Source organism: Echinops telfairi, unplaced genomic scaffold (assembly GCF_000313985.2).
Source record: "Echinops telfairi isolate 266 unplaced genomic scaffold, ASM31398v2 ScPeMD7_7401;HRSCAF=8416, whole genome shotgun sequence".
Lineage (NCBI taxonomy): Eukaryota > Metazoa > Chordata > Mammalia > Afrosoricida > Tenrecidae > Echinops > Echinops telfairi.
In genome coordinates this window covers 2,857,794-2,881,936 of record NW_022111301.1, presented here as the reverse complement: position 1 = coordinate 2,881,936, position 24,143 = coordinate 2,857,794, and the positions used below count along the sequence as shown (strand labels likewise).

The window sequence follows — 24,143 nt, the reverse complement described above, 5'->3', positions numbered from 1 at the left end:
TGTGAGATATGTGTAGATGTGTCAACTATAGTGAAGAATAAGGTATTGCACACAGACCCTCTTACAACTGAAATATAAAGTCAACACCTGGTGGGCCTCTTTGGGTTTGGGAGGAAGCGCATACCTCATTTGGGTGTGCTACTCTAGTTTATTTATCAAGTGACTTTACGAGCTGATGATTCTGGGTGGGTCCAAGAACAGCAGGCTCTGCAACACATTCCCAATGCTATGTAGTTTGCTCGACCACCTGGGGCATAGGACCCAGTTAATCCAATTGTGTTTGAGAGGTCAGTGCCAGATAAAGGTGCCGTTTTGCATCATTGGCAGGTCCCAGTGGTGAATCACAGCTTAATCCTTTAGGGTTTTGGAGAAAAGCCCTGCCATCCTCTGCAGACAGTTATTACCCTTATGAAAAACAGCTTTGGGTTTCTGCAGGCACAATAAACTGTTGAATGTGACTCTTCTGGCCAAAGTGTCTAACTCCTACTAAACAACATTGTCCTGCATAGGTCTTGCAAGAAGTTGGTGAGAGATACTGATAAAATCCATGTGTGAATCGTTGCTAACAGGCTACCTGTGATTTCTTTTCTGCGACATATAAAACGGAAACTCTGAGAAACAGGAAGGAGGTATCTCACCACTAGCAAGAGCCAGGAATGAAGTGCATCCCATGGACTCAGGGATCTCTATGCAATGAACCTCCTTGATCCAGAACACAGCTGTGGCATCACAGGAACAATAGCATAATCAAGAGCCAGAACATGAAACAGGCTGATGGGATTCCCAGCCCACCAAGCAAGTAAAACGGAGTGTTTTAGAACAGAAGGCAAATGTGTGGATTGGGTTGCCTGTGGGCATTCAATTGGAGGATCTGGACTTTCTTATCCACAGTGGTGAACCTGAATGCTTTTGGGCTGAGGCTTACTGAAGTGGGGCACCTCTGGGAACTCAATTTGGGGGGCTGAATTTGCTGACCCACTGAACTTGACCTGAATACCTTCGAGTTGAGGGTTGCAGTAGAGTGGCATAACCTTTGGACAGTGACTCTTAGACCTGAAAGGACTTTGTAGAAAGTCCTCATGAACAACTATCCTGAGCATTTCTCACTTGCATGCCAACTAGCTAACTTTCTCGATACACCCTTTCATCGTAAATATAGAATCTAGAGCTAGGAGTGCAATAATTTTATTTGAGTGAACACAGATTACTCCTGGGTCTTGGTAGAAGGTGAATGCCTCACCATGGACCATCACATCACATGTGGCCTGAGCTGCTCATCATGAACTAAGTGTTGTCTGATCCACAGAGTCATCAAGATGGACGTGCACCACAGGACTCCGTTGTTAAATGGAAGTGATATTTAGGAAGTTGAGCTAGAACAGGACCTGGAGGTACTAGTAAGCTGCATGAAGAAGGGGCCCAAATGCCACTTGTTCTCCACTCTTGTGACAATACTGTCTTCCTGGCCTGTACCTATGACCTCATGGAGAGCTCCTTCCCATCAGTTGACTAAGGAAGAGAAATGAGTGCTTTGTTTACAGGTGACTTTGCAACATATGCAGGTGCTACTATAAAGTAGACAACGACAGCATTGCAACCACTTTCCGGAACCTTCCTGAAGGACTGCTGTGAAAGTAAATCCTCCCAGTGAGCAGAACTTTGAACAGTACACCCGATTGTTCATTCTGCTTGGAAGCAGAAATAGTTATATGCTTGATTGTGTATTGCAGTGGCCGGTGGGTTCGTGTGATAATCAAGGATTTAGAAGAAACATGTTTAAAAAATTGGTGGCAAGGAGATATGGGGAAGAGGTGTGTGGATGGACCTCTCTGAAAGGAAAAAAGAGTGCAAATATTTCTGTCTCATTTGAATGCTCACCAAAAGGTTGCCTTCTCAGAAGAGGACTGTAACAATCAAGTGGTTTCCATTCTTATTATACTACTCTTGTCTTTGCCCAATGAGAGCACGAGCAAAGTGGCCATGGTGGCAGGGTTATAGGTTATGCATGGGCTCCGCAAGCTGGACTTTCACTTACCAGATGTGATGTGCCTACTTCCATTGTTGAGTGTCCAATCTATCAGCAGCAGAGACCAATACTGAGCCCAACACTTGGAACCATATCAACCAGCAATCTGGTAGCAGGTTGAATTACACGGACCACTTTCACCATGGAAAGGGCAGTGCTTCATTCTTCTTGGAATAGACTCTTCTCTGGATATGAACTTTCCTTCCCTGCATGCAGGACTTCTGCCCAAACTACCCCTCATAGCTTTATAAAATGTCTTATCCACCATGCCTGCATATATATGGAAAACATGACCAAAAAACAAGGGAGTTACTTCACAGCAAATGAAGGGGTAAATGAGCCTATACTCATGGAATGCACTGGTTTTGTCATATGCCTTATCATGATGAAGAAGCTGTATATATATATATATAAATATATATATATATATATATATATGCCTTCTAAAGATAATTACAGTGTCAGGTGCAATAATTTTTTTGGATTGAATCAAGGTTTCCCAGAAAGCTGTATATGTGTAAACCAATGTAAAACCTATGGTGCTGTTTCTCCAATAGCCAAGAGTCATAGGTCCATGATCGAGGAACGGAAATGGGAATGGAAGAATTCCCTACTCCTACATGTGATTCACCAATAAGACGTCTGCTTCCTGTCATGGAGGCACTATGCCTTTTCATTCGGGAAGTCTTAGTTCCAAAAGGAGGAATACTCTCACCTGGAGACCCAACATCGGTTTGGTTGAACTGAAAATTAAAAGTGATGTCTGCTAACTTGGACTCCTTATGACTCTGGATAAGCAAACAAAACAGACCATTACTGTATTGAGTGGTGTGATGGATCCTATAACCAATGATGAATTTGATTACTGTTACATAACAGGGGGGGGAAGAAGACTATTCCTGGAATCCAAGATATTCCTCATGTTGGCTTATAGTGCCACCATGTTTTGTGATTAAAGTAAATGGTGGACTTCAGCAGCCCCAGTCTGACATGATTACTAGTGGACCAGACTCTCCAGGAATGAAGATTTGGTACATCACCATGCAAAGACCCCAAAGCAGCCAATGTCTGTGTTGTGGGCAAACATATCATGGAAGGGGTAGTTGATCAAGGTCATTCTAAATGTCAGTTACGGTCATGTGATCAGTTGCAGAAAATAGGAATGTAATTGTCTTAAGTACTTCCTTTTCTTCTCCCCCAGGGAGAGTGAGTGCAAACGCACTACCACAATTTATGCAGTCGAGTTTTCCACATTTGGGGAAATCGCAGGGGTCAGCACATCCGAAGTGCAATGGATAAGCCTTGCCTGGGGAAAACCACCTTCGTGATCATGGTGTCTCCCCTGTCAGGTAAGTATGAGTACCTCCTTTTAAGCTTTAAATATTCTTGTTTTGTTCACTCATAAAATATGAACTATAGATGAGATTAGCGTGCTTTCAGTTGTATGCATGCTAGTTGTATCATGTTAGGTACAAGTATGACTTTATTGTCGTCTGACCCAGAGAATTGAACCAGACTGGGATTACCCACACCTGCGACTGTGTGAGCCAATTTCTTAATATATATTTAGAGATGGCCATAGAGATAGGGGTATCTCACTTTTTTTGCTGCTCTAGAGAAACAAGTCTATCATATTGTCCTACAAGGTATATATTTGCCTTTGAATCAAACAAAGCAAGAAGCAGAATAGAGTTGGTTATATTTTAATTTCCATACCTCAAAACGAGAAAAAAAGCCATTAATCACAAACATCAATTAATAACCATAACGTGGAATCAAGGGAAATAGAAGCCTTCAAAAGAGAAATGAAATCCATAAAGATCAATGTCTTGGGCATTATGACATGAAATAGACTGGTATTAAGTAATATTGAAAGCAATATATTGAAAACAATTCAGAAATACAGTAAGAACAAGGAAATATCTCACCACACACCTACCAAAAGGTAAATAAATAATCTCACTGGATGGTAATGGGCAAAATGCAACAGTGAAGCGACCAAGAGTAACAGAATGAATAAGAAAATAAGACCCATCGACATGCGTCATACATAAACACATCTCAGAACCAGAAAAGCATACCAAGGCAATGACAACAACCCCCCCCCCTCAAAAAAAAGCAAGTGTGGAAATAAGAGTAGGTGTGATCTGTGATAAAAAAGACTTCACAGAAAGTAGCATAATTACATAATGAGAACAGACACTACACAGTGATTAAAAGAATAATAGCTCAAGAGGATATAATCATAATAAACGTATATGCACCCAATGGAAGACATTAATCAAATCCTTGCTGAATTGAAGAGAGACATAGACAGTTCGACAATAATAATGGAGACTTCAATATATCACTCTAAAGAACTGGCAGCTGATCAGGAAATAAACTCAATAAAGACACAAATAGCTCAACAACACAACCAACAAATTTAACTTTCTAGATGAGTGGTTCTCAACCTTCCTAATGCCTCAACCATTTAATAGAGTTCCTCATGTTGTGGTGACCCCCAGCCATAAAATTATTTTCATTGCTACTTCATAACTGTAATTTTGCTCATGTTATGAACCTTAATGTAAATATCTGATATGCAGGATGTATTTTTATTGTTACAAGTTGAACATAATTAAAGCCTAGTGATTCATCACAATAACAATATATAATTATATATTGTGAAATATTTATTTCTAATTGCAAATAAATGAAATTTTTTCTTGAAGCATGGTGTAGCATGGGTAACAGTCTTCATGCCAGGTACTTGTATGTGGGCGCATCGGCAGGTGGGCAGACCCAGCTGGAGATGGATAGAGGAGCAACGTTTCAGTTCTTAAGACCATCAGAAAGATGCATTTTCCGATGGTCTTAGGTTAGGTGACTACAGTGAAAGGGTCATTCAACCCCCAAAGGGGTCGCGACCTACAGGTTGAGAACCGTTGTTCTAGACATGTACAGAACACTCCATCCAACAGGAACACAGTGCATGTTCTTCTCCAATAAACACAAATCACTCTCAAGAATAGAGCACAGATTGGGCCACAAAGCAGGCCTTAACAAGTTTTAAAAATTGAGATTTTACAACTTATATCGACAGATTACCATGCTAGATGCTACAAATCAACAATAGAAGGAACAGATATATAAAGACAATCACATGAAGATTGAACAATGTCCTACTTCAAAAAGACTGGGAAATAAATCACTGAAGACCTGAAATTAATTTTTTTTTCTTGAAACAAATGGGAATGATAATAAGACATATCAAAGTATTTGGGACCCAGCAAAAGCAGTCACTAGTGCTCAATTTGTAGAAATCAACACACTCACAACCAAAGCGAAGAAAATTAAAATCAATACCCAACACAGTAGCTTCAGCAGCTTTGAAAGGGCAGCAACATAAACCCTCCAACAAGAGAAGAAATCAAATGATCAGAGCAGAAATAAACAAACTGGAAAACAATGGGAAAAAATCAACAAGACAAGAAGCTGATTCTTTGAAAGGTTTAATAAAGTCAACTGACCACTGGTAAACATAAGAGGGGAAAAAAGGTGAAATTACTTAAAATAAGAGATGAAAACAATGACATCACAAGAGATCCAAATGAAATGAAATAAAAATAATAACACACTATTATGAAAAATTATACTCCAACAAATGTGACAATGAAGAAGAAATGGACACATACTTTGAAAGGCATCATGCACTCACACTAATGAAGACAGATGTCGAAAACCCAGCAGACCCATAACGAAAAAAGGAGAGAAATCATCAAGAAAATTCCAATCAAAAAATGTCCAGGACCAGATAATTTCACAGAGGAATTCTACCAGCATTCAGAGAAGAGCTGTCACCAATCCTACGAATACTATTCCGGAAGATTGAAAAAAGACAACAAACTCCATCTTATTCTATGAAGCACGCATAACCCTGACACCAAAACCAGGCAAAGAACTGCAGACCAATATTCGTTCACAGAGATGCAAAAGTCCTCAATGAACTTTGGACAATAGAACCCAAAACATGGAAAACAATTACCAAGTAGAATTCATACCAAGTATGCAAGGGTGGTTCAGCATTCGAAAATCAATGAGTGTAATCCACTACATAAATAAGACAAAGAATAAAAACCACATGATTGCATACAGAGATGCAGAAAAGGCATTGGGCAATATCCAACACCCATTTCTGATCAATACAGTCAATGAAATAAGGGGAACCCCTCAACATAGTAAAGGCTGTTCATGGAAAACCAACAGCCAACACTATGCTTTCTGTCACCGCTCTTGTTCAGCATTGTACTGGAAGTCTTAGCCAGAACCGTTAGACAGCAAAAATAAATCAGGGGAATACAAATAGGCAAAGAAGAAATGAAATGTTCTATTTTCAGACAATATCATTCTATAGAGAGAGAGAGCACAAAAGATTCCACTACAAAAACTGTTGGAGATAATGCATGGATTCAGCAAGGTAGCAGGATACCATGTTAACATGCAGGAAGCAATTGGATTCCTGTATACCAGGGAAGAGAGCTCTGAAAAGATATTTCAAAACAAAACAAAACAAAAATATTCACAATAATCACATGTGGTAATTTGAAGATTTTGTGTCAATTAAACTAGCCTGATTGCAGGTAGAGTTTGGCTTATAAATCAGATCACAGTCTGATGTTTCCTTAATGGCATTACTTTGTCATAAGAAGGACCCTGTGAACCTTCTCCTCTTTCTCCACCTTTACCTTCTCTCTCCTGGGACTGGGCCACTGATCCTGAGAGCTGCAGGTTCCCTGTCATATTTCTGCTGACCTTGGATCACCACAATGAAACTCACTGGCCTGGGATCTTCCTGCTTTCAGCATCATTGAATGTGGCCACATGAGTCGGAAGAGGGACTTACAGATTAGTATCAGACTTATGGACCTGAGTTGGACTGAGCTGGGATGCTTTCTTGATACATAATTTCTTCTAGATATGAAACTCTTTCTTGTACATATATGCATATCACAGCATTTGCTACTCTAGTTAACCTAGCTTAACACACCACACAAAAGGTAAAATACATAGGAATAAACATAACCACAGAAACAAAAGACCCAAACAAAGAAAACTACAGAACACTATTACAAGAAACAAAAAAAGATCCACATAAGCGGAGAATATAAACGGAAGACTATCCCGTGTTCACGGATAGGTAATATTGTGAAAAAATATTGTGATTGAATATTGTGTAAATGTCAATACTACATAAAGCACTTTACAGATACATAGCAAATCCAATCCAAATCCCAAATATGCATTTTAAATAAATGGAAAAGTTAATCACCACCTTCAAATATAGAAAGAATAATCTCAAGATGAGCAAGAACATCTTACAAAGAAGAAACAGGAAGTCTCTGACAAACTGAGCTAAAAACCTGCTACATCACAACAGTAACCCAAACAGCCTGGTACTGGAGCAATGGCACAGAGCAGGGAACCTATAAGGAAATGTGTACACCTACACGCAACTGGTCTTCGACACAGGACCAAAAACTATCAGCTGGGATAATGACAGTCTTTTCAACAAGTGGTGTAGGATAAACTGGCACTCCGTGTGCAGAAGAATGAAAACGGGGCCATAGCACTCCCATGCAAAAAAAGGACTCAGGATGAATTAACTAAATGTAAACACCAGAGTTATCAGAATTATCGATGAGAAATTTCAATACACTTAAGCTTTCTACTGCAGGGCATATATAAACTACCAGTTCTAATAAAGGAAGCATTCGCAGTAGAAAACAGAATAGATGACTGGGCCCTGCCAAAAACAAGTCACTTTGCACACCGAAAGACTTCAACAAAAGAGAGAAATTGTTTCCCAATGACACAATGGACAAAGGTATAAATACAAAATTCTACAAAAGTCTACAATACTATAGTCAGAGAATAATAAATGGCCCAAATAAAAAGTGAAAAAAGACACGAACAGAAAATTTACCCCAAATGACCCTAAAATGGCTAAAACACTAACCAAAAAATGCATATGATCACTAGCTATTCGGGAGATGCAATGTAAAACTAAAATGAGATACCACATTATACTGAAAATGACAGCCCAATTTAAACAATAGAAAACAATAAATGCTGGAGAGGATGTAGAGAAACTCAAACTCATATGCACTGTTGGTGGACTGATAATACGTACAACTGTTATGGAAAGCAAAATGGTGCTACCGAAAACAACCGGGAATAGAAATGCCAAATGATCCAACAATGCCATTACTGGGCATGTATCCCAAAGAACTGAGAGACAGAACATAAAGAGATGTATGCTCTCCTATATTTATTGCAGCACACTTCCCCCTAGCAAGATCTGGAATCGGCCTGAATGCCCATCAGTAGAATAATTATTAAGGCCACTCTGGTACAATCACACAGCGGAATGATAAGCATTTCTGAAAAACAGTGACAAAAGCATGAAGTACCTCATGATATGCGAGGACCTGGAAACCATTGAGCTGAGTGAAGTATGTCAATCACAAAGGACAAACATAGTATAAGCCCACTACTATAAAGATAAACACCAGGACTAAGGTAGGCTTCTGTTGTCAAGCCACATACATTTCTAAGCCAGTCTTCCAAAGAAAAAGGCAGAGAGCCTGCCTAGCATCCATGAACCATACATCACCCCTCTTACATATACATAGTAAAAAGCACTTCAACAGAGGAGACCTCACCTTATTTAGGGTCATTCCTTCAGGAAGGGTAGGATGGGGGACCATTCTCTTGCTGCTGTACAACATTACAATAAGGTCACACCAAATCAACAGATATTCCTATACAAATTATAAGGGAACTTTATTGGAAAGTCAAATCAAATGGGGGGAGGTGAACATCTATATTTCAGAGGAAGTGTGGGTTGGTTGGATAAATGGGGAGGAACACCATCCCATCAGGAACAAACACTTAACAATACTTACAGAGGACACAAAGGGGAGAATATGCCTGGAACTATGTCCCTAATTAGACTTTTGACTTATTTTTCTATCCAGGTAATAAACTACTTTGACTTTAGAGTCTGTCATTTCAAGAAGCACAACTTCCTTCCTAGGCCACACCATAAGAATTCGATGTGCAAACCCCACTAAATGAACTGGGCTTTATCTCAAAATCACTAGTAGTCCGTGGACGAAAAACAGAAACTCTCCTGTGTGAGAAGAAATAGAATACTGTCACCTCAAGGCTATGGATGTGCCTGTATTTGGACGCTTGTTCAGATTCCTGGTTTTAAGGGCACCCAGTGAAGGAGACAACAGCACCGCCACCTATTTACTATTTCCACGCCCTTCTTATCTTACTCCTGTAAAAGTCTGGGCTTTCTACTCTTGTAAACAGTTAGTTTATCTTACTCCTGGAAAAGTCTGGGCTTTCTACTCTTGTAAACAGTTAGTGTCAGAAGCCCACAAAGGATTTGTATAAGTCAGCATTGACTCCAGAGCAGTGAATGTATATATAGTTTTTGCCTTCTGATGACATGTATTAATAAGATAGACATAGTTTTACTTTTTTGAACAAATGTTATTGGAAATTTTACCCTAGTACCAACCTCTGTTGTCAATGTAAATAGTGCTCAATCATTTAAAATTTTAATCTGTATGAATCAACAATTCAAGAAATATATGTAGTTCAAAGCCAGTCTATAACTTGTATAACTTATTTGTTAAACAGTTTGTTAAATTCTATACTATTAGATAAATAAATGACAGTATGAAAAATTGCCTTCTACACCAGGGGGATAATTGAAAATGGTCTCTGTCATGGGATGATGCAACAGTACATTGACAGAGAACTGGCAGAAGCTCAGGCCAGATTCGGGAGAGGACATGGAACAAGGGATATCATTGATGATGTCAGATGGATCTTGACCCACAGCAGAAAATACCAGAAAGATGTTTGTTTGTGGTTCATTGACTATGCAAAGACATTTGATTGTGTGGACCATAAAAAACCCCTGATAACCCTGAGAAAAATAGGATCCCGGGACATTTCACTGTACTCATTTGGATTTTGTACCTGGATCAAGAGGCAGTTGTGGGAACAGAACAAGGGCATGTTGCATGATTTAAATTAGGAAAAGTGTGCATCATGGGTGTAGACTCTCACCATACTTGCCCAATGTGTATGCCGAGCAAATTATCAGCAAATCTGGGTTATATGAAGAAAAGTGTAGTATCAGGATTGGAAGGAGGCTTGCTGGCAACTTTTGGTATGCAGATGACACAACCCTGCTTGAGGAAAGTGAGAAGGAATTGAAGCGCTTGCTGAAGAAGATCAAGGATTGTAGCCTTCAGAATGGATGATTCTTATTTATCATAAGTGGGTTGAAGGTTGCAGTTGTTAAGATTTTGTCTCACCTGAATGCACAACCAATGCTCATGGAAGCAACATTTGAGATCAAACATATTGCATTAGGTAAATCTGCCACAGAAGAACCCTTCAGAACATTGAAGGGCAAGCATGTTACTTTGAGGACTAAGTTGCACCTGACCTAAGCCATGATATTCTCTATTGCAGCATCTGCATGTGAAAGTTGGGCATTGAACAAGGAAGGCTTAGAAGAATAGACGCAGTTGAATTGTGGTGCTCGAGAAGAATATTGAAAGTACCATGGACTCTCTTTGCAGAGCCTTGAGAAGAGGATCAACCTACCTGTTTTCGAAGAAGTAAGGCCAGAGATCTCCTTAGAGGCAAGAATGGCAAGACTTCATCTTACATAGTTTGGACATATTGTCAAGAGAGGCCAGTCCTTGCAGAAAGATATCATGTTTGGTAAGTTGGAGGAACAGATTTAAAAAGGTTGGCCCTTGATGAGACAGACTGACACACAGGCTGCATCAATAGGCTCTGGCATGGGAACAATTGTAAGGATGGAAAAGGACTGTGTGGTTTTTAGTTCTGTTGTGGATCGTGTTGCTAAGGGTCACAGCTGTCTAGATGGCACTTAAGAACAACAACATTATAGAATGATAGTGTGACCTATAAAGGGAACTAGAGATGTATAAAAACCATACATATATGAGTGAGTTTAGGGCCCACACCTGATTCTAGCTCCAATCTATAAATGGCTGATTCTTTTGGTTCTTATGCCATGGCCCTGTGTGATGCTCACCCTCATGAAGTGATCATTGAAGATATGGCTGTTACAGCAAAAAGACAGGTGAATAGAGCAGTCCAGTTATCAAAAAAGAATAGTGCATGGAGTCTTAAAGACTTGTCTTCAAACAAGAAGCTATCTAAGTGAGGCCCCAACTAAGATCATGTGGAGAAGCACACCAGGAAGCTGCATATAATCTGAAGCAGCATCCTATATGATGATGTTTCCTCTAAAACAGCATTCATGAGTCTAAGAGCCAATGGTTGGAAAGGGGAGTGGCACCACTCATTGTTACCCCTAGTGACCCACACATAACATGCTCTTCCTTTCCTTATGACTCTATGCTACTAGAGTCTTGAGGTCTTAGTTCTAATATAGGTGCACTTCCACTTGGAGACACAGCACTAATTTCATGGATCTAAAAGCTGCGAATACCTCCAGACATTTTGTATTTTCCATGCCCCTGGATCAACAGGGAAAGAAGGATGCTATTATATTGCATATTGTGAATAATCCCGATTACTACGTTGATATTGGATTGGAAGTAATGGAAGTAAAGAAGAGTATGCGTTGAATTCAAGAAATTTATTTTGGTATTGCCATGCTCTGGGATTAAAGTGAATGGTAAACTACATTAACCTAATTCTGATATGATTATTAAAAATTGAGACCTATCACAAATGATAATCTGGTTTACTCCTCTAGATAAAGTCTCAAAACCAGCGGAGGTACTTCTTGGGAGCATTGAGAAAAAAATATGGATAGTGGAAGAAGATAATTCCAAATTCCCAATATGGCCACATTATATATTTCAGAAAAGAGGCCTGTAAATTGTTTGGAGTATATCTTCCTTTGCCGAACAAATCATCAGCGACGCTAGTTTATAGAAAGAAGAATATAGTAATCGTGATTGGAGGACAATTTATTAACAACCTGCAATAAGCAGACGACACCACCGTGCTTGCTAAAAGCAAGGAAGACTTGAAGCACTTGGTGAAGATCAAAGACTGTAAACTTCTGTATAGATTACACCTCAATGTGAAGGAGCCCAAAAGCCTCACAATTGTACCAGTAGGCAACATCATGGTATAAGGAGAAAGAGTAAAAGCTGCCAAACAATGCTAGTAGAAGCAACACTCAAGAGATAAAAGATAAAAAAAAGCATTGGGTAAACCTGCTACTTAAGATCTCTTTAGTGTTGAAAAGCCAGGATGTTACATTGAAGGCTAACTTGCACCTGACCAAGCCATGATATTTCCAATAGCCTCATATGCAGGTAAACATTGGACACGGAATAAGGAAGACTGACGAAGAATCGATGCATTTGAATTGGGGTGCTGGAGAAGAGTGTTGACCGTACTGAGCAATGTGGCAACTGAGCAGCACACACGGGAGGGACTCCACAGAGGTCAACAGAGAGGTCACTGAGATGGCAATCCTCCACTTCCATAGCCAGGATTCTTAGGCTAAAGAGAAGTAGGCACAACTTTGTTACAATAAAAGCGAAGCAACATCTGCCAGTAGACTCCCCTTTGCCAAAGGACCTTGGCAGTATTCCATGGCACATGGTTTTCCAGCTCTCCTGATGGATTTTTCCTGATCCAGCAGCTAACTGAGGTGGCCGACTGACTGAGCTGCAGGGACATAGTTCTGCATGACCAGCCTAGGGCTTATAGAAGTACAATTACCCTCACAGCTCTACCTCCCCAGTGGCTGGTTTAGCACAGCTTATTGAGCTGTGTAGGGGTGTGTGTTGACTAGAGAAACAAACTCAGTGGCACTCATTTATGTGTAAGAGATAGCTTTATATCAAGAGGTAATTATATATTAAACAAATATCCTGGCCCATTCCATAACAAGTTCATAAGTCGGATACTAGGACAAAAGTCCAGGACTAGTCCATAAATCCCTTTTCAGACTCACCCAGCCCCATGCAATGATGCAGAATGCAGGGCCATCACAGGCTGGTGAGTGTAGACCTGTGTAAATCCAATGGCAGTGTCTCCGGAAGCTCTTCAAGTGACTCTACAGCAGGAAGGTGAGGCAGCGAGAGGGGGAGGTTCCCAGGACCCCATTTATGAGGAGGTTACACCCACAAGGAGGCTCTATCAGGCTGTGACCTGATTGACAGACTAGACTCCACCCCTATATGTCAAGTTGACACAACATTATGCAACTGCAACTCGGCGATTCTACAGGGTTTCCTGGAGCAGGCAAAACCAGTGAATAGTCTAACTCTCCACACAGGCCATTGCCTGAGGTGCAGCTCTGCTTGGCTATTTTGTTCTTGTATTTTCTTAACTCCTTTGGTAAGCAGGCAGTACACACCCTCACCTGGGTCATGATCGATGTACAATAACAATACAAGTATAAAGGGCAACAGCAGTTTTACAAGGCACAGGCAGGGGGTTTGGGCATGAGCTAGAGACTAAGTGCCTTAGGACCAGAAGCCACTTCCGGCTCCCACATGTAGCTGTTCTCCAGAGATGGAAAGGGTGACATTACACCAGATCCTAATGAAATAAAAAGAATAATAGCACACTAGTATGAAAAATGGTATTCAAACAAATACAACAATCAAGACGAAAAGGACAGCTACCTAGAAATACAGCACTCACTCAAATTAATGCAGACAGATATTGAATGACTCAACAGACCCATAAAAATAAGAGAAAATAGAGTAAGTCATTAAGAAACTAACTGAATAACTGAGAAAGCCCAGGGTTTACAGGGAGATTCTACCAAGTATTTAAAAAAGATCTAACGCCAATACCACATAAAAATTCCAGAACACAGGAAATTGCAACAAACACCCACACTCATTCTATGAAGGTGTAGGTACTAACACCCAAAGCACTGATACCCAAACCAGACAAAGACCCCACAAAGACAGAAAATTATAGAACAATATCTCTCTTGAACAGAAATGTTAAAATCCTCAACAAAACTCTGGCAAATAGAATCTAACATCATATCAAATTATTAATTCACTATGGCCAAGTATAATTTATTCCAGCGATGCAGGGATATTTCAATATTTGAAAACTAATCAATGTAATCTACCACATAAAAAAAGGTCAAGTATAAAAACCACATGATCATATCAATACATGCAGAAAAGCCATTTGACAATATTCAACACCCATTTTTATTATCAAAACATTCAACAAAATAGGAATAGAAAGGAAATTCCTCAACATAATAAAATTCGTATATGAAAAACCAACAGCCAACATTATGCTCAATGCTGAAAAGCTAGAAACATTTCCACTGAAGAAAAAAAAAAGTACCAAACAAGGATTTCCTCTATCACCTCTCTTAGTCAACATAGAAATGGAAGTCTTAGTTAGAGCAATCAGACAACAGAAAAGAAATTAAGGGACTATAAATGGGCAGAGAAGTAGTGGAAACCTTGCTATTTGCAGAAGATATGATTTTATATATAGAAAACCCAAAATTATCCACACAAAGCCTACTGGAGACAATCGAGGGATTTGACAAGGTAGCAGAATACAAATTAACAAACAAAAATCAACCGGATTCCTGTATACCAGTGAAAAGAGCTTTGAAAAGATATTAAAGAAAACAGTACCATTTGCAATAACCACACAGAAGGTGAAATACTTAGGAATAAACCTAACTAAGGAAACAAAAGAGGTGCAGTATAGCACTGATGAAACATACAAATTTCCTCTAATTCTTTAATGTTTCCTCCCCTCCACTATCATGACTCCACTTCTACCTTAAAAATCTAGCTAGACCAGAGCGTGTACACTGGTACAGATAAGAACTGGAAACACAGGGAATCCGGCACAGATATTCCCCTCAGGACCAATAATGAGACTAGCAATACTGGAAGGTAAGGTAAATTTAGGGGGCGGGAAGGGAAACTGATCACAATGATCTACAGTATAACCTTCTCCCTGGGGGACTGACAACAGAAAAGTGGGTGAAGGAAGACATTGATCAGTGTAATACATGATAAAATAATAATAATTTATAAATTATTACAGGTTTATGAGTGACGGAAGGAAAAAAGTGAGGAGCTGATACCAAGGGTTCAAGTAGAAAGAAAGTGTTTTGAAAATTATGATGGCAACATATGTACAAATGTGTTTGACACAATATATGTATGAATTGTGATAAGAACCATACAAGCCCCGAATACAATTATTTTAAAAAAAGAAACAAACAAAAGACCTATAGAGAAAACAAGACATTACTAAAAGAAGCACCCCCCCCAAAAAAAAAAAACCTATATAAATGGAAGAATACCCCATGCTCATGGATAGGCAGACTTAATATTGTAAAAGGTCAATACTTCCTGAACCAATCTACAGATACAAAGCAATCCAAATCCCATATACATTCATTAAAGATATGGATAAAAACTAATTATCAATTTTATATGAGTAGGCTAAATACCAAGGATAAGCAAAGAACTTCTTATAAAGAAGAACCAAGTAGGAGGCCTCCCACTACCTGCCCTAAATACCTACTATATAGCCACAATAGTGAAAACAGCTCAGTACTGATACAAAGAGAACTATATAGACCAATGGATCAAAACAAAAAATTCAGACAAAAATGTATCACATTTCAGGTGACTAATTTTCGGCAAAGAACCTTGAAATATCCAATGGGACGAGGACAGCCTTTTGTCCCATTTTTATTCAACAATGGTGTCATTTGTTTGATCCAACAAATGGTATTGGATAAACTGGATTTCCAGATGCAGAAAAATTAAACCAAACTCCTATCTCTCCCCATGGACAAAAACAAACTCAGGGTGAATTAAACCTCTAAATGGAAACCCCCAAACGCTCACGATCATCATTGAGGTATCTTGAACAAATTTAAGGGCCCTATGGCAGGGCACATATAGACTACCAACTAGAATGAAGAAGGCGCATGCACTGGAAGATGAGACAGAAGACTGAGACATGCTGAAATTACATCGCTTATGCATATCAAAAGAATTTATCAAGAGAGTAATATGAGAGGAAAAATTTTTCCCACATATTGAGGGAACAAATTTACCAATGCCACATTGGACAAAAGTCTAACTACAAAAATATACAGAACTCTACAATAGCTCAATAAGAAAATAACAAACGACCCAATTAAGAAATGAGAAAAAGACACAAGCATACATTTGACCAAAATTTAGGTACAAATGACTAAGAAACACATAGAAAAATGTTCATGACCACTAGCTATCAGGGAGATGTAAAATAAAACCTCAATGAGATACCACTTCACACACAAAATGCTCATCCAACTAATAATAATAACAGAAACAGAAAACAACAAATTCTGGAGAGAATGTGGCGAGTTGCAACTCATATATCCTCTTGGTGGACTTGTAAATACATATAACCACTACGGAAAACGATATGGCAATATTAAAGCAACTGGGAATTGAAATCCCATACGATCCAACAATTAGGCACATACCCCAAAGAAATAAGAGACAGAACACAAGTATATGTATACTCATGGAAACACAGTTCATTGGGACACAGTTCACAATAACAAGAAATTGGAAGCAGCCCAAATACTCCACAGTGGAAGAATGGATAAAGACACTATGGTACATACACACAGTGCATCCCTTAAAATAAAATGATGAAACATGAAATACTGCATTGCATGGAAGGATCTAGAAACTGTTATGTTAAGTGAGGTTAGTCAATCATAAAAGGACAAGTATTGCATAAGTCCACTACTATAAGGAGAAACACAAATTTAACAAATCTTAGAGACCAATTCCCAAACAAAATGATAGAATGTTTGTCCCCTGGCTATGAAACATACATCATCCCCTATACATGAACTTCATAAGAACCACCTAGAAATGTGAGCCTTCATATTGGCTTGGGTTACTCCGTCAAGAAAGGGGAAAAGGGAGAGGAATATACACACAAGGCGATAAAACATTCAGCCAAGTTTGTGGCAAATCCACAAGCCCTCCATGACAGGAGAACGTTACCGGGAAATCAAGTTAAGACCAGGGCTGAGAGCATCTAAATTCCATAGGAGCCACTGATATTTCTATTGGTGGATATGGTAGCTAAATGGGGAGGAGTAACCTCACATCAGGAAGGGATGCTAAATCATAATTGTTGGGAACCTAAGGGGAGAATAAACCTGGTTCTATGTTCCTATGTAGACACTTCAAATATGTTTCTATCCAACCCTTGTGAATAGTGCCATGAACTAAGCATTATGAGGCCCTTAGGTTCTGGTCTTACATGGAAAAAGACATCCCCTAAGACTACCCCAGAAGGATTTGGTGTGGAAGCCCTATTGAAAGAAATGGGTCCTACCTCAAAGCTACCTATACCCTTGTACTTTGGACTGAAATACTGTCATGGAAGAGGAAGCAAAAGATGACCACCCCAAGACTGTGGAAATGGAGGTTGTTAGACCTCGGGTGGGGCCCCTGGTTTAGTGGGTATCCAATGAAAGGAGATTAGTACCTCATTGCTCTGCTTGCATTAATATGACTGTTTTTTTGAGAGACAAGGATCCACCCTTGCAAGAAAATGATGCAGGAAAATTTCCCTTAGCACCCATGCTCAATGTAAACAAAGATCAATCAATTAGTAAATCAATCTGTAGAAGTAAAGTGGACTATACTGTCATAAACTCCTCAAATCAATAGGAAAATCTATATCATTGGGAACATTATTAATAAATATTTATATTATTGTTGTTATTATTTTCTTCTTTCTGTTTCCTTTTGTTTTTTATTGTTTCTGTTAAGTCTCCAAGTTTAAGAAGCACGAAAGGAGTGGATGCATAGAGACCAAAACAGATGAAGTATTTATCGGGAGCTGTGGGGGGACCAGCGGAGGCTGACGGGATTTGGGGAGTAATCAATGAATGTGGCCTGGAGGAGGGAGCATTAGAACAGATTGTGGTGGTGTCTATACAACTCTTTGATAAAGCAATTTAGCTGATTTAACTATGGAGGTGTATGATATGTGAATATTATGATAAGAAAGCTCCTGAATAAAGGCAACCAACCTTGACCTATGGTTCCCATGGGAGAAAGGAGGGAGAGTTTTGCTTAAGGGACATTGAGTTAATTTTCATGGTGATGGAACAATTTTGAAAGGGATGTCAATAACGATTGTAGAACATGAAGAGTATAATACAGGATCCTGGATTATACATGTAAAATGTGTTGAACTGAAGAATATTTTGTTGTGTATATTTATGCCAAAATTGAAAACATAAATAAAAATTAGTACTAGGAGGAAGAAAATGTTCTAAAATTGATTGCGCTAAAGATTTTTACAACTCTTCTTGATATGACTGAACTATTGAATTGTATGATATATGGATGAATGGCCAGTAAAACATTAAAAAAAGAAGCAAGAGTGAGCACTGGACTAGTGAAAGGACAGACCAGTCTGTTTTGGAAGAAGTGTGGCCAGAGAGCTCCTTAGTAGCCAAAATGATGAGACTTCATCTGAGATACTTCGGAGATGTTTACAGGAACGACAAGGCTCTGGGGAAGTATATTATGTTTGGTAAAGTAGATGGGCAGTGGAAGAAGGGAAGGCCTTCGAGGAGATGGATTGACACCAGCCAGCGTTTCATTCTGTTGTACATAGAGTCCCTACGGGTGAGAACGGACAAAGGGACACCAAGCAAACACAACAGCCAGACATTCAATCCAGTTTCATAAGAGTGCATGAAATGAGAGATACCACTGCAGGTGTCAGTTGGATATTGGCTGAATTCAGAAAATAACAGAAAGGTATCCACTTGTGTTTCATTGACCTTCAAAGACATTCAATTGTGTGCATCATAGGAAACAAAGGAAAACATTGCAAAGAATCGAAATTCCAGAAAACGTTCTTATTCTCTTATAGAATCTGGACATAAACTAAGTGGCAGAAGTTGGGACAGAGAAACAAGTACACTGCTTGGTTTAAAATCAGGGCAAATCCATGTCAGCACTGTATCCTTTCCCCACACTTACGCAATCGGTACGCTGAGCAGAGTGTTAGAATCTGGACTATCTGAATGAACACCACAGCAAGAGGAGTAAAGGAAGGCCCATATCCAGTCTTCCATGTTTAACCTTGCTTACTGAAAGTGAGGAAGACTGGAAGTTCTTTTTGATGAAAATTAAAGATTAAAGCCTTCAGTATAGATCACACAGGAACATAGAGCAAAATCCTCTCAACTGGATCAATACACATCATCACAAGAAACTTAGAAAATATTGAAATTGTCAAGAATTTTATTTTACATGTGTACCCAATCAACTCCACTGTAGCAGACAAGAAATCAAACGCTGTATTATATTGGGAAAATCTTCTATAAGGCTGGTTTAAGGTGTTAGAAAGCAAAGATTCCATTTTAAAGACTAAGGAATGCCTAATGAAAACCACACTATTTTAAATTACTTCATATGCAGGCAAAAGCAGGAAACTGAATAAGGAAGATCAAATGACTGATATATTTGTAATGCCTTCAAAAATATCGAATAGACCATGGACTTCCAGAAGAGCAAACAAATTGCTCTTGGAAACTGGAGTACTTCTTATGAGAAAGAATCGTGAGACTTTGTTTCATGTACTTTGGACATTATAGCAGGAGAGATGAGTCCCTTGGGGATGACATCAAGCTTGGTAAACTAGAGGGTCATAAGAAAAAGAGAGAAATTGATTGCCATGGTTCCTACAACCATCGGCTCATTTTTAGGAACACGCTTGAGTAGGCAGTGTTTGTTCTGCTTTACATATGATAACCACGGCACCTAAAACTCCATGGCTCCTAATGACAGCGTTTCAATAGCTCTATCAAAGTCAGTCCAACAGACATTCTCTAGATAGGAATTTTTAAATCCCAGAAAAAAAATTGACATGGAGTGAATTGTGAGTAAAACTGCCTCATTGGGCATCCAAGAGTGTAATTTTTATGGAAGCAAACTGCCACAATTTTTGCTTACTTTGCAAGCCACTGACATTCCAGTTAGCAATAAAGTGCATAGCAGTTGAATGCTTAACCACAGGGCTTCCAGGGCTACCCATTATTTGAATTTAAGCTTTATAAATTATGAAGTTATCAAATTCATAAATTATGAAGTTTATAAACTATATAATCCAAAATCATATGCCATTCCAATGTGAATTAAAATATGAAAATATCAGAATCCATCATTTCTCAGCTAAAATGACAAGAATAAAGTCTACAATTTAAACTAAGATTTTGGGAGTTACAGTATATCCCTGAGCAACATTGACTAGCACCTACCATGAGTTCTGTGCAACAGGTGTCCCTTTAGACGATGGTGCCAGAAATTCACTCAGTCCTGCTTTTTCTCAACTCAAAAAGACAGTGAAAGTATACGTGCTTTTTAGAAATCTGGACCAGTAATGAACCAGTACCCAGGTCTTGAGGTTCCTTTTTTAATATATCATTGGGTATCGAACAATACCCAAAACTTTGGTGACCACGCTCTTTATCCAAGGCCTCAAGTTCCAATCCACATTTAGATCTTCACAGTGTTGAAGACATTATTTCTTTTGATCACATTCTGTGCAGTATTGGATTAATCTTTTCACATCATGAACAGCTAAGTTCTATGTTGAAATATTATTCTTCCTGTGGTGAAGACTCAAACCAAGATCATACTCAGTCATTAAGTCACTCTTAGCTCATAGCCACTTTGTAGAACAGAGCACAGCTGTTTCTCTGAGTTTCTGAGGCTGTAAGTATTTTCAAGAGCAGATAGCACCATCTTTCCCCCAAGGAAGGGCTGGTTGGTTCAAACTGCTTGTCTTCTGATTATTAGTTCAACAAGTATTCCCACTATGACACTAGGTCTCCTGTGGTGAGCACTCACTCACTCCTATCACCAATACTCACTCCTATCACTCACTCCCTACCATGTTGACTCCTAGTGACCCCTCTGGGGTTCGCAGATGGTTGCTGTTGGCAGGAGTCGAAATCCAAGTCTTTCTCCCACGGAGTTGATGGTGGTTATGGACTGTGGACCCTGCAGAGAGCAGCCCAATGTGTACCCACTCAACTACGAGACGCTTGCATTTCCTGTACCATTCTCTAGGAACCCTGGTGGCTTTGTGGGTTATGAGTTGTTACACTAGCCGTGTGGTCAGGAGTTTCTCAGGCACTCCTTGAGGAACATATGAGGGTTTCTATTCCAGGAAACAATTTAAGTTTAGGAAACTCACAGGGACAGTTTTACCCGGACCTGTAGGGTCACGATAAGGCCAAATCAACTCCATGGCAGTGAGTTTTTGAGTTTAATATAATTTTCTACCTTGTTTTATGAGGCTCTCTAGCAGTACCTGGTAAGCACTGGACTGTACAGTTGGTCGTTAAAATTCACCAGATGTTCTGAAGGAGAAAAATGAGGTTTACTGCTCCCATAAAGAATTATAAAGCATCCAAAAATGACCAACTGCCACAAAGTCAATTCTGACTCACTGTGAGCCTATAGGACAGAGTAGAGCTATTCCCAAGATTTTGGAGATTTTAGATCTTAACAGGGGGAGAAAGCTTCATTTTTCTTTTAACAAAGGGCTGGTGAAGTAGAACTGCTGATCTTGTGGTTCACAGTCAAGGGTAACCTACTCACAACCAAGGCTCCTAAATACAAAGCACAGGAAACCCTGTGCAGATTCCCTGTGAACTTGGTGGTGTGGTTTGATCATACTTTCCTATGACAATAACAAAAGTACCACAAATGGGTGGGTTTAACACACAGATCATTATTTTCTCACAATGAGGCTTCTGAAAGTCTGAATTCAGGTGAACAGATTGAAGGTGAAGCTTTTTTCTGAGTTTGCTTTGGCAGCAGATCATTGTCACTGTTTTAGCTTCTATTTTTCGGCAATGACCTCATTCATATAACAGCAAACACACTATTCCCAAATGGAATTTTGCCACAATATTGGAGGTTAAAATGCTAACAAATATTTTGTGGAGAGCATAATTCAATCCATCACAGGTCCCTTTAGTGCAAGATAGAGAAAGAACTAGTTTGGAGACTGCAAACACTATGAGTAATCTTCTTCTCACTGCGATTGAGTCTATTTTGACTCACAGTGACCTTATAGAATAGGGCAAACGGCCTCTGTGAATTTCCAAGATTGTAATTTTCTACAGGTGTAGAAAGCCTCATCTTTCTTCTATGGAGTAGCTGGTGGTTCCAAACTGTTGACCTTGTGGTTTGCAGCCTTGCCATGTTTTTCGGTCTTTCTGAGATGAAGATCCTGATCAAGAAGATCATGTTTCTTTTATTTTGTTACAGTTTTGTTAACCCATCCACTTTTCTTATCTAACCTGTGTTAGTCTGGGTACATTAGAGAAACAAATCCACAGAAACTCATGTATAAGAGAGTGTTTTATATAAAGGTTAAGTGCACATTAAGAAAACATCCCAACCCAGTGCTGCCCAAGCTCACAATCCAACATTAACCCATATGCTTGACACCTATCCACAAAATCCTCCTTCATCTCACAAAACACATGTGATGATGCCAACTGCAGGAGGAAAGCCGAATCAGTGTATGCGTAAGCATCTCAGTGTTGGCAGGGGTCTCCACATGGCTGCTCCAGCAACCAGGGCTGCATCAGGGTAGGTCCATGTGGCTTCTCCTCGGGGATGTCTTCCAAGAAGTGAGCCTTGCCAACTGAAGCAGGGAACTGGCTAAGGCAGCTGCACCCTGGTCCAACCATCAGAAAGCAAGAGAACTGAGAACTCGAAAGGCAAGCCTCACCGAGACATTTGTCCCTCTGTACTTCAATTAACCCCACATGTGTTTATTGGCCAGGTTGGCACAATAAACTAACTACCTCAAACCTAAATAGGTGTCCTTTCTTTAGTAATTTCTTTATAGGTAATCATACCCAGGTGTATATCTGCCTGGCGTGCCTCTGAGTTCTTACCTTTCCATTTTCGTATCTGTATACAGATGTGCTCTTAACTAACATCCATGTTGTGTTGTGTGAAATGATATGCATGTCATTTGGTTTGTTCAAACACCATATTAAAACCTGATTGGGAGCCCACTTCCAGTCATCCTAGCCAGAGTTTCTGCTATGGGTACTTCTGTAGAAGCTGCTAGGAAAGGTGGTAGGAACTGATATTGGAAGCAGCAGTTGGAGCAAATAAGAGGAAGCCAATAGGAAGATAGCAGAGCACGTCACTCACAGGATGCTCCGTGTGCCTGTGCAGCAGGAGAATTAGCCTGCACTGCCTGCCCAAGGGACAAAGCCCTGAAGTATTCCCCAGAGCCTTGTCTTCTGCTTCCTCTCCCTGGATCCCACCCAGGTCCAGTGATGCATTAATCGGGGTTTGGGATCTTTAAAACCAGTAGGAGTAATAGACAAAAGAAGAGTTTTTCATTAAAAAAGGAAGTTTACAGGACTATAGTTGTCCTACTTTGACATTGTTCAAAATGTCATTACAAGACTCATGCATGTATTTTCCGTTAAAAACATAGCTTTTCTACGATAGAACATTTCTTTTATGTTTTCACCCTTTCCCACTCAAAATATCAAGACCAAAGCATATTGTCAAAGCACCCAGTCACTTTTTGACTTCCAGAGAAACCAAATTCTAGAGAGAGAATGTTTGAACTCGAGCTTGAAAATTGCTTTCTTAAGTGCTTGCACTTGCAAGGCATCATTGATATGTCTGTGGGCCTCAATCGAAGTCGATGGGACATGCTTTAGAAATTAATGTACTCTCTCCCTATCGTCTTCCAAGATAAAATGCACTAATCTATTGTGAATGGAACCAAGCACTGCATTCCAAAATGTACAACTTTAGTCAGAGTTTGAAAATGATTCCACCTAGTCCCGATGTGAAGCCAAACAAGAGAGGCTGGCTCAGGACAGTGTGTAATAATTACACAATCGCTAAAGGCTATTTCCTTCATATATATTTCCATTACTATTGATACAGTTGGAAACCACATAAACTTCTAGCAGAATGGAGGACAT

At 39.5% G+C, this 24,143-nt stretch overlaps 1 pseudogene; it reads right to left on the bottom strand.

Moving 5' to 3' along the window:
* Window positions 1–3,233: 3,233 nt before the first annotated feature.
* On the bottom strand, window positions 3,234–3,383 carry LOC115871777 (annotated as a pseudogene).
* Between the last annotated feature and the right edge of the window lie 20,760 nt (window positions 3,384–24,143).